Source organism: Cheilinus undulatus, linkage group 16 (assembly GCF_018320785.1).
Source record: "Cheilinus undulatus linkage group 16, ASM1832078v1, whole genome shotgun sequence".
Taxonomy (NCBI): domain Eukaryota; kingdom Metazoa; phylum Chordata; class Actinopteri; order Labriformes; family Labridae; genus Cheilinus; species Cheilinus undulatus.
This window is the reverse complement of record NC_054880.1, coordinates 32,833,091-32,845,171: the sequence shown is the minus strand read 5'-3', so window position 1 is coordinate 32,845,171 and position 12,081 is coordinate 32,833,091. Positions and strand designations below refer to the sequence as shown.

Here is a 12,081-nt window from a genome sequence, read left to right as displayed (position 1 = left end):
CACTGATTATTCAGCCAGATTTATCAATGAAACCATCACTTATGTGTTCACTCATGTGATTTTAGAAGCAGACTTGAGAGAGGAGTAAGCCCCATACAATTCTGTAACACAGTCTGTTGGCAGAAAAAGAGGTAAGAACAAAAGTAAAATCTATATTATTGATTGTATATTATATATATAACATATTATAGATTATATTCCTTCTATAATTTGCAGGCAGTGCCAGGGGACACGCAAGCAGGAGAGGACATGGGCGTATAGGGGGTCCCTGGCGGCAGTCCAGTTGTATTGTGCTGTATTTTGTATTTATTTTATTTTACAATAAAGTAACATTTGTAATACAATTTTCAGATGTCTTTTATGTCATTGAAGGCAAAATTATAACATTCAAATCACTGTTCTGCTTGACTGACTCTTTTTCACAAAAATGCATTTTTCTCAGCTTTCCAGCAAAAAAGTGGTCTTTTTGGTGAAATTAGCCTCTATTCAACTTCAGATAAACCAAGAACGGAACAAGGTGCAAACAAATGTTTTTTTCCATAATGAAATAGAGGGTTTGCGCTTTCATTTGAGCTATGCTGTGTTTTCAGAGTCATAGTACAAAATAATCTGTGAGTCTTGAAAGATGACTCAAAATGGCCAAAAATGCTGGCACAAGGCACTTCCCATTTTATAAAAGGGCTGGCACTCAATGAGTTAACGTACCATTACGACTCAAAATGTTTCTTTACACGTATTCCAACAGCTGAGGATCTTTACTGACAGTGGTTAACATAATTAAGATGTAGTTATTTTTCTAAAAAGTACTTCCAGCTGAAATAAAGCTGTTTAATGCTTATTCCCTGATTTCTGTTACTCATCCTTTCTATAACTCTGCAGTTGGACCAGCAGACTCACGCTGACTGTGACTTCACATGCAAGCTTTCACAGCCTGACCACCAGATGAGGGTACGGGTGTCTGTGGAAACGCAAAATATTTGGGGGTTCAGTGTGTCAAACCATACCAAACCGTACTCAATCAAACCGGATCTATGTTATGTAACATGGAGAGGCTGTATGGTACAGCGTCGGTGCTGTTGACCGTCTCTGTTAAATCTGTGCCTGTCTCTGTGAGTCGTTGTATGGCCATCTTTGTGTTGGACTGTTTGTAATTTAAAGACAGTCCAGAGACATGCGAAAGACTTACATCACCTAAAGTGGAGCAAACACCATCAACTTCCACTAAAACGAGACTCATCTGTGCTACAACTACTCCTGAAAGAAGAGGCATCCTGGCTCTACACATCAGGCCAAAGAGCACAGACAGGATAAAGGTTACTGCTACATCCGTTTACAGTAAACAGCCATTTTCATCAATTTACTGCACACTATTTCACCCTGTAAAATTGTTGACCCTTATTCACTAACTGAATACAGCACAGGAAGTGTGTTTCCAACTCTTGCTTTTAGACTCGTTTGCCCAAATTTAAGCCCGTAAATATCTTATCATTGCTCAGTGTGGTGTTATTTTACTCCTCTCACACTCATCCCCTCCTGGGCTGACAAAAACAAAAAGCATTCATTAGTTTACTCTCTGTCTTCATACCAAGCCCCTCCTTCCTGGTACCGTACTGAACACTCTGACATAGCTCTGGGACTCCCACACCAAACTGCAGACGTCAACATTTGATCTTAATGTTGGTATCAAAGCAAACTGGATTATCACTTTATCGTAAGATATCCACTTTAAAACCCCTCTCCTTATCCTGTTGTTGCTTTTTTATCTCTCTTCATGCCCACGTTCTCCTTTTAAACCCTGGCTTCTTTTCTTGTTTCCTCCTCTGTAGTCCAGCTGAAGCAGAGCCAGGATTAGAGTGGACCACTTGTGGGCCTCTCAGATCCACCCGCTCCCCTCTTTAACTCATTATAACCAATTAGGTGACAGGGCAAAGAGGGGAAAGGTGGATGAGAGTGAAGAGATAATACTTCTTTGAATAATTCATCCCTCTGCTGAATCTCAGACTACCTCCCTCTGCTTCAGCTTGCTCCCTACCCAGATCTCTGAGATGTTCCTTTTGTCTATATTCTCTCTCAGTGCCGTACCTGAGATAAAGTACACAAGAAGGAAAAGTGAATGCTTCAAATAAACAGTTTGTCCAAAGTGAACATCAACATTTAGAAGCAACAAGCAAAGGTGTGTAATGCAAAGTAGCAGATAAAAATGGCATCATCTTAAGTGTTAGAAAAGCCACAGAGTAAAAATTTGTTCATTATTTAACCTTTGATTCACCAGGAATATTTCAGTTACGAATCAAACTCTCTTCATTTAAATTATGTGATTGTTTAAATTATTTATCAAACAAATTTAGGGCCATAAAGCATTGATCGGACAAACATCCCAGTCCAACAGAAATAACAAATGAGCCCTTCAGGACCATTTATTTACCATTTTATTTCAAACAACTACACATTAAAACAGGATCAAAAAGTAAGTAAATAAGTGCCTGGTAGATTATTTCTGCCAATGACTCCTGTTTGGTGTTTGGTGGATTGGATGATTGAAGTCTGAAGAAACAAGACATGTTGGCAATTTAACAATTCATTCATTTCACAAACAGGAGCCTCAGTAGTGTGTGGGAAAACAGCCACAACAGCCTGGCAGCTCCATCTCATGCTGGTCACCAGCATTTGTCACAAGTCAGCCAGTGTGGTTTTGTTGGTCACTCTGGCATGCCCAAGCTGATCTCACAAGTGTTCAATGGGGTTAAGGTCAGGACTGCTGGCAGGCCATTCCATCATCTCCACTTCCACATTCTGGAGGTAATTTCTAATGAACCCCACTCTGTGGGGACTAGCGTTGTCATCTTGGGGGATAGAGTTCAGTCCCAGTCTGTAGAGATATGGGATTTCCACTGGTTGCAGAATCTCATCTCTATATCTCTCTGCAATGAGATTTCCTCTAATGATGACAAGCCTCTTTTTTCCATCGAGGGAGATGCCGCCCCACACCATCACACTGCCTCCACCAAAAGATGTTACTCTATAGGTGCAGCAATCAGCATAGCATTCTCCATGTCTTCTTCATACTTTGACCTTACGTTGCAACTGCTGTAGACAGAATCTGGACTCATCACTGAACATGTTCAGGCTCCAGTGCACATGTTACAGATACCAGCAAAAACAGCAATGAAGGGCTGTCATGGCAGGCCAGGTGTAGGTACTGTCTTTTTGGGGCACCTACTTTGTGGCCTGTCTCTGACATCCCTCGTTATAACTTGCTTGGCCCTCAGTTTGGAGACTGTATTAGGTCTCACTCCATATAATGTCACCTTGGTTTTGAGGAACACCAGCTTGAAATTGTCCTATCCAGATCAGTAAAACATGGCATGCTGTGTCTTGGAGCAGACACCTGCTGACCATTGTAGCAGGGCCCATGCTCACATGGGTGCTGATAATCAGGAGCCAATCAGGCACCTGATTGCCAGCATACCAGAAGCTCCAAACAAGAGTCAACAGCAACAGATGAATAAGCTGAGAATATCTGGCAAACTTTTTACAGGCGCAACCCACATACTCAGCTCTGCTGCTCATCCCACAAACACATGTTCCTTATAAATGTGGCACCATTTAAAAGGAAATTCAACAGGCTTTCAACAGGACATGATTTATTGGCAAGAAGCATTGTTACAACACAGAAATAATCTTCTAAACACTCATTTACTTAGCATTTGTGCTATGTTTGATACTCAAATAGTTGGTTTAATCTTAAGCAGGCTGATGTGCTCAGTGTTCACACTGATCAAATAAGCCAGATTTTGGGGTCAAGTGTACTCTGATCTGAGTCTGAGTCTCAGATATGAAATCCCCTTAACTTTCAAATTCTAATCATGAAATCATGCAGTAATGCATCTTCTGAACCTACCACTGGCTGATATTCACCCTGCTAGGGCACTGGAGCAGTGTCCCACTAGGAAATTATTGTGGCATGCGCCTATGCCAGTAGTTGATGTGTCTGTTGTTTTGCATCAATTTAATTCTGGAAAACTGGTCCTCATCTAAAAGCTGAATGAGAGGGCTATTGTGTACTGGGCAGAACAACTCCCCTGTTGCACAGACTGAGTTTTTGTCTGATCAAATGTGAAAGAAACGTTCAGCAGTGTGGAAGTTTTAATCATCTGTTCCTGACATTTAATAGGGAGCAGTTTAATGACATTCAACCTCATAGCTGATCTGAAAAACAGTCACAAAGACGTGATGAAGAAACACTGGCAATGCAATCAGCAATCAGTTGAGTTATTTTTAACATCTGTATATGCCCTCTACATAATCAGTGCACCTCTGGTTAAGACACATAATCTGCGGTCATGGTGGGCAGAAAGATGCAGTTTGGAGGACTGATCTGCTGGACCTAAAATTTCCTTGATAAAGATTTGTAAAAATACATTGTTTGCATTGATTTGCAATAATCTCTGATTCTGCTTTATTGCACCTTGGCAGGTTATCTTCCTCACCTCTGTCCTAAGTTTTATTAGCGATGTCTGAGGTGCATTTTGAGATGCTGTCTGGCCATCACAGGACACCGCAAGGTCTGGCAACCACAGGAAAAAATGATCGATTGACCACTGAGGAGTAGCAATGAGTGAAGGAGAGAGCTAAGGGAAAACGAAGCAAGAGAGAGACAGAATATATATAAATAGTTCAGTAAGAGATAGAAATAGGAGAGATGGAGAAAAGTAGCAATGACCACAAGGAGAGAGTATCAGGCAGACAAGGAGATAGATAATGAGAAAAAAATACTGGACAAGAGAAAGAACGAGGTGACTGAATAATGTATCGGACAGACGAAGGGACGGCCAGACGAGAAAAGCCAGAATGGAAAAGAGGGAGAGATGAGGTATCGTCTGTGAGGTCTCATCCACACTTGCTGACATGGCTTTAATCTCAGGGCCAAGAGAAGAGACCAGAGGGCCCACAGACACACAACACATTAATGCAGGGTGGACATGGCTGTCGGCATGTCAGGACAGATTCATTGTGTGTTTGTGTGCACGTGGAGCGGGGTTAGGAGCTGCTTTTTGCAAAGGAAAAGAAATAATCAAAATGTCAGCCTGCATGACATCAAAACAGACGGATATAAGGACAGTTTGATGTGGCAGCTTTATGTTTGTTTCTGTTTTACACTCACAATGAAATATTTCTGTACTTTTACAAGAAATCTTGTTTGGCTTTTAATGAAAACTTTCACCATCATTCATCAAATTCACTCTCTGATGTAAACAGAGAGTGTTTCTGTCTTCAGAGCCTGTTCTACTAAACAGCTCTTCAATGTGAGCCCCTGTAGCTAGCTCACATTTGAGTGCCAGTTTCCTTTCCTCCATCCTTTGTCGTTATTCAATCCACATTTAAAAAGCAAAGCTGATACCAAAAGAAGAGTCTTTTGGGAGCCAAACAACCAGCTCTACTGAGCTGAGCCAAATGATATGGATCTCTAAAAGAGACTCCCCGTCACAACCAGAGGGACTGGACGGACATCAGCTGAGAAAACACGGGTAAAATGAGAGTTTATTAAGCTAAACCATGACAGACCTGGACTGAACCAAACCGGAGTGTGTTGTGGAAACAGACCATCATGAGCAGCTCGTCCAGGCTATAGACAGAGGACTATTTTAATCCTGACTGCTGTTGTTTCTCTGTTTTTTTTTTTTTGTTTTTTTTTGCCTGAATATTTCACTACTATCAGGATCCAAAAGTAGCGTAAGAATTAAGTCTTTATTTTATTTCACACTTTAAATGCTTGTCATAGTCATAAACAGCTCAAACAAGACCTTTTAGTAGCCCTTTCTGTATGCAGAAGTCACTTCTTGCCCCCCATCTGGAGTTCTCTGCTGCTGCGTGATGTCATCTGCAAAGAACCTATTACATGTCAATAAAAAAGGGATGTTCTTGTCTAAACTGAACCAATCACATAGCAACCACCATCAATATGATGAGAGAGAAATGCCGGAAGCTGGAGAATTCAGAGCGAGGCGTCTGGTGCTATGAAGAACAAAAAGCCGAAGCTGAAAACCAACTGTTTCTACAGGAAGTTAAAAGGGAGTTTTTGTTACGATTGTAAAGGAAACAGGTGTGTACACTTCCTGCCTAGACTGGTACAGTAATGTAGGAGTGTTACTCCCTCTGTGGTATTTTAGCTGGTTTATATTTTCACTCACTACAAGTTAAAGATCCAGACTACTGCTTCGCCTGAATCAGTCCATCTATATCATCTGTCCTAAACTGTCTCTGATGTCAGGAGACCTGCATGCTTCTGTGGAAATAGTATTTTCTGTTTCTCGCTTGACTTTAGAAGTGTCTTTAACCCTTTAGTAAAACTGAACCAACTGAAATCAGATTTTATTTTGCAGAGGGATGAGCTTTGGGGAGGAGGATCCATATTTTTGCATTCAGTGTGGAAGGTCTGATGGTGGGAGTGTCACTTGAGTACTTAGACTGGCTTTTCCTGCAGTCTTAGGGATCACAGTGTGCTCATGTGGTGCTGTCTATTGGAAGTAAGTACCCTGTCTACTTATAGCTACCCTTACTCCTTGTGCCTTTTAAAGGTACTGAAAATCAGCCTGAGTTCAGTTAAATCCATCATCAAGAAATGGAAGGAACATAGCACATGTGTAAATCTGCCTAGATCAGGCCGTCCTCACAAACTGAGTAAGTGTGCAAGAAGGAGACTATTGAGAGAGGCCACCAAGACACCTATGACTACTCTAAAGGAGTTACAAGCTTCAGCAGCTGAGATTGGAGAGACTCTGTATACAACAACTTTTGGCTGAGTTCTTCATCAGTCAAAGCTTTATGGAAGAGTGTCAAAGAGAAAGCCAATGTTGAAGAAAACTCAGATTAAATCTGGACTAACTTCACCAAAAGGCATGAGGGAGTCTCTATAGTCAAGTGGAAGAAAGTTCTTTAGTGTGAGCAGACCAAAATGGAGCTTTGTTGCCATCAGACAAGACCAAATACTGCACATCACCACAAACACCCCAGATAGCAAAAGTCATTAATTCAATGTTGGATTTGGTCGGATTGGTTATTTTTGGTTGAGGTTGAAAAGTCTATGTTGTTTCAGTGCTTATTTACAGTTACCATTGCACATTTGAAAAACTGTTGTTGAATCAGTGTAGTATAGATGATGATTTTTCAATGTTGAAATGCCCTACAATGAATTGACATGGTTGGGGGGTGGGGGGGCATGTAGACAGCTTACGAGACCAGCGAGATCTCACTGATGAGATTGAGTAGCTCGGTCTGGAAGGTGTTCGGCTGGAAGGAGTTGGGCTGGAGAGCGGTAGGTTGCTTGTTCGAGTCCTGGTAGGAACAGAGCTGAGTCTTGGCCTGGTAGCTGGAGAGGTTCCATCAAGTCTTGAGCACTGTCGAAGTGCCCTCAAGCAAGCTACTGAGCCCCCCAACAGCTCATGGCAGTGCTTAGCAATGAGTAGCAAAGCATTTGCTGTTTGTTTATATAATATGTAAAAACAATAAGAACAGTGTAAACTACGAATTTCCCTTCGGGGATGAATAAAGTATGACTTTACTTAGTAATAACATTGTTTAAATGTGTAATGCAATGCATATATTGTTGAATGCAATTCTACATGTTGATCATATCATAGCTGAATCAAGGTTGATTCATTGTCAGAATTGATTGGAAATTCAACGTTATTTCCATGTTGATCCTCGCGAGCACTTTCAATGTTTTTTCAATGTCTGACATCAGTGTTGATTGCAAACTTCAGCCTGACAATATCACAATGTTGATTCAATCACTTTTTGCTATCTGGGACACCATCCCCACTGTGAAGCAGCGGTGGTGGCAGCATCATGCTGTTGGGATGCTTCTCAGCAGCCGGCCCTTGAAGGCTTGTAAAGGTAGAGGGTGTAATGAATGTGGCAAAATATAGGAAATCCTGGAGGACAATATTATTCAGTCTGCAAGAGAACTACGGCTAGGGAGAGGATTTATTTTCCAGTAAGACAATGAGCTGAAGTATACAGCGAAAGCTACACAGAAATGGTTGAAAGATAACAAGGGGAGTTCTGGAGTGGCCGAGTCAAAGCCCAGACCTCAGTCCAACAGAGAATTTGTGTCAGGGCTGTTCATATCTTATCCCCGTGTAACCTGACAGAGCTGGAGCAGTTTAGTAAAGAAGAATGGAATCAAATTGCAGTGTTTAACTATTATGTTAGATTGTTATCATAATTTTCAAATCTTGCCAATGATTCACTTGGAATTGGAAAGTTTTCCATAAGACCCAGTTTGGAGTGTGCCTTTGTAAAATCTCAGTTTGAAGGCCTGTGTGGCCCTAGCGCTTCACCTATCTCCATTCCAACAAAAGTCTGGACACCCTTAGCCCAGACATGAACATGCAAAACGTAGGTATAGGACTACATTGGAGCCACAAGCAAGGAAGGGGTGTTATATAGCCTTTCTCAGGCAGTGTTGGGCTATAACAAATAAATGAATAAAACTCATTCACGTGATAAAATAAGCTCCTGGCCACTTTCCTTTTGTCAAAGCAGCTCTCAATTGAAAAAGGTTAGAGACCCATGTTCTAGAATAAAACAAGAAGCAGCAAAGAGACGAAGAGAGTAGAACGTTCCAATGGAAACAAACAAAAAGAAGAGAGCAGAGAGGATCACAGCAACAGCAGCTGACCATTGACAGTGACAAGTGAGGGAATTGTGCAAATAAGGCATTTAAAGCAGGAGGGGATAGGACACCGGAAAAATAATCTCACAAGAGTGGCAGGCAGTCTGAGTCATTATGGCTCCGTCGTTAACATTTGATTACTGTTTATGCTCTGCCCACACTGCAACACACAATCATCATAAAGCTACACTTGCATGATTGCACACACATTTTGCAATCGAGCAGTTGAGCCGCTCAAGACCTTTCCTGACAGCGTGACACAGGCGCAATGACACACACAAGCTTACTTCTATATACACAGGTTACAAAGCGCTCACTGCATGCAGGGCAGACCTTATAAATACTCTCCCACATTGTGATTGTGTTTGAGCGCCATCTCCATGGTGCTGCTTCCTCACCTGTTTATAGTGACTGCCATTATAAATTAAAACGTCTTAACAACCCTGAAGACGGGCCTTGCCTGCGGGTGCAGCCAGGCTGGGACAACAGGAGAAAGACATGGAGACGTGGGCTTTCCCAGAGTCCAGAGAGACAGGAGAAAGACAACATGCAGGGAGGATAAAACTGGGAGAGAGTACAGGATCAGGGTTTTCACAGAACTGAAGGTTGGATGTAATGAAGCTCTTGATAAAGGAACTCTGAACAACACTTCTCATGCCTGCACAGTCATCCTGGAAACTATATCCACCACGCTCATGTGCCTGCTGGGGTAAAGTTACAATCATATGGAGAGGGAATAAAATCCAATAGGAGAACAATAACAAGACAGAGAGATGCAGTCTGATATACAGAGGCTGGTGGACTGGAGCTTAAACACATCAATGAGACTGCAGAGAAATGCACTGTAGACAATCTGTCTAAACTCTGACAATATTGAGTTCAGTTTCACTTCAGATGTGCAGCCTTAAAAGCTCTCTGACCTTAGATGACTTAATTCCATACTGACAGTTAGGATACAGTTAGGATACGACAATACACAAGAACCAGGATATTATTCACATTAACTGCCGGCAGCGATTCTGCCATGTTTTTCTTAGCTTTCTTAAAAAGCTCTCTATTTAAAGGCACAATACATATGTTGGACACAAGGAAGCTGCAGTTCTGTTGCTGTATCTCATCCATGTTCCATGCTGTTTACTTGTGATGAACCACCGTTATTCTCTGACAACAGCTTTGCATTCTGTCGCCCGAGTGGCCCCTGTAATACTGACCCACCCAGCCCAGAACTCCTGGCCCCACTTCAAGACAAGAAGAGACACAGTGCTTTGCTCTACCAAGCTCTACACCAGTGGTTCCCAATCCGGGGTCCCGGCACCCCTGGGGAGGGGGCACCAAAGATCTCATGGGGGGTGTGGGACCCTCTCTGCTCTGAGATTGTCAAAATAAGATGCATACATTTGTTTTTCAAAATGATGTGTAGAAACATAATGTATCAGGGCCAACCTAATATATGAAAAAATGAAGGGAATCTGTTCTTCTAAACAGTCCCAATTTTTTTTTTTTTTTTGAGATTATAGAATCACATAATTACAAGAAATCAAACTCAGGATTTCAGGGTTTATAAAGTCATAAATTTACAAGAAAAAAACGGAATCTTTCAACTTTGAAAATCTTAAATTCTGACATAAGAAACTCAAAAATGTCAAGTTTTTTAAAAAGTAAATTTACAATAGTGTAAATAAAAAAATATTCATGAAACCAAACTGAAAACAGTGGTTGGATTTTTGACTTTATAGTACCAAAAATGCTATGTTTGGTTACTGATATTTACCACTTCTAAAATCAAAATTTTATTTTTTACCTTTTATAGATTAGGGAAGAGACAAGCAGAAAGGAGCCACAGGCTGCCTGCGTACATGGGGTGCAACCTAACCACCTGTCCATCAGCACCCCAGGAGAGCCATTCTGAATAGCTTTTCTCCCTCTCTATATGAAATTCATCGATGAAACAAAAACAGTGTTTTTTTTTTTGCTGTTCAGTGAATAAAGGCTGCTGCTGACTAGTATATACCTATAAATGACACAACATGGGCTGGAACAAGTGCTCCCGTTAATAGTTATGGTTATAAATTAATACAAACAATGATCTGAAGATATTTTGTAGGCTATATGATGCTAAAGAGTTATCGTGCAATGATCACTTAAATTGTATTGTTAAAGGCAGGTACATGCTGATCATCTCAGAGTCAGATTTTACTTTAGTAAACATTGTGAGGATAATGTAACCAGCTTGCTATGTTAATCTTTAAGATAATTAAGACTACCAGAAGCATGCAGTTAAGCTGATTCTGAGATAAAAGGAAGGTTTTCCTGATTTAAGTGCAGGAGAGGGGGTTTTACCACCAAGATCTAGTTAATTTCACATCCAGCCACAGCTCCCAATCTAAAACTAAACTTAGGGTGTTGGTATTCACAGAAGCCTGTGGCTGAGCATTACCATGCTGGAGTTTTCCTATGGTACACTATGTTCTGGTATAGGGTGATACTTAATTGTATATGTAATCAGAGTACCATTGGCCAAAGATGCTAATTGACTCCATTACATATCATCACATCTATGGCAGTAGGGAGTGGACATTTAGATGCTGTCAACTCATCAACAACTGCTGCTGAGTTGGATCAGATGGCAGGGCGGGCTGCAGAACAGGCTATGTTAATCCAGACATGTAGTAATGGGCAACTGGAAATGTCTGTCAAGGCTGCCATTTGCAAAGGCCACAGAAGGAAGCCCTTTAGCTCAGAGGTACGCCAGAATCAACAGACATAAAGGGATGTAGAGTTGTAAGGGCAAAAAGGCTGCAGAGCAAGATCATCAAACTTTAGAAACAAGTAAGGAGCAACCACCTATGTAGGAAAATGAAACCGATACAGGAGCGCAGAAACTGTATGGGAGATACAAGTGTTAAATCACTTACCCATTTTGATTTTAAGAGGGAAATTGTAAGTCACAGCAAAGATTATGACTTATCAAACAGATGATCAGGTGTGTTTTAGCTGCTTGACAGGAGGCATGGGCTGGAAGAGTGTCCAGCTTGCGGGCGCAACAACTGCCTGGTTGCGTTTTGCAGATGATGTAGATGTTTTCTCATCAAACTCGTTAAAGGGTGAAAGTTGAAAGTCTGATCTTCCTCTGCAAGAATCTTGGCTCAGGGACTGGGTGAGAAGCTCAGGTATGAGTAGAAACAATGAACTGACAGGTGCCAGTCATCTTAGCTGGGCACAAAGCCCCAGGAAAAAAAGCCCACCGGAGGGATATCTGTCATCTGATGTGGGAACATCTCAAGATACCGTAGAAGGTTCCAAAAATTGAAGTTGTGGAGAGAAGCATCTATGCTAAACTGGCCAAGGCTGTCTCAATCTCAGTCCAAACCCCAGTAACTGGAAATGATTGAAGGAGAGGACTT

The 12,081-nt window shown here is 41.5% G+C and overlaps 1 protein-coding gene across 2 annotated transcripts in view; it reads right to left on the bottom strand.

The window, feature by feature from the left end:
* LOC121523192 (potassium voltage-gated channel subfamily KQT member 4) overlaps positions 1-12,081 on the bottom strand; it is a 73,218-nt gene that overhangs the window by 44,122 nt on the left and 17,015 nt on the right. The window lies entirely within an intron of this gene.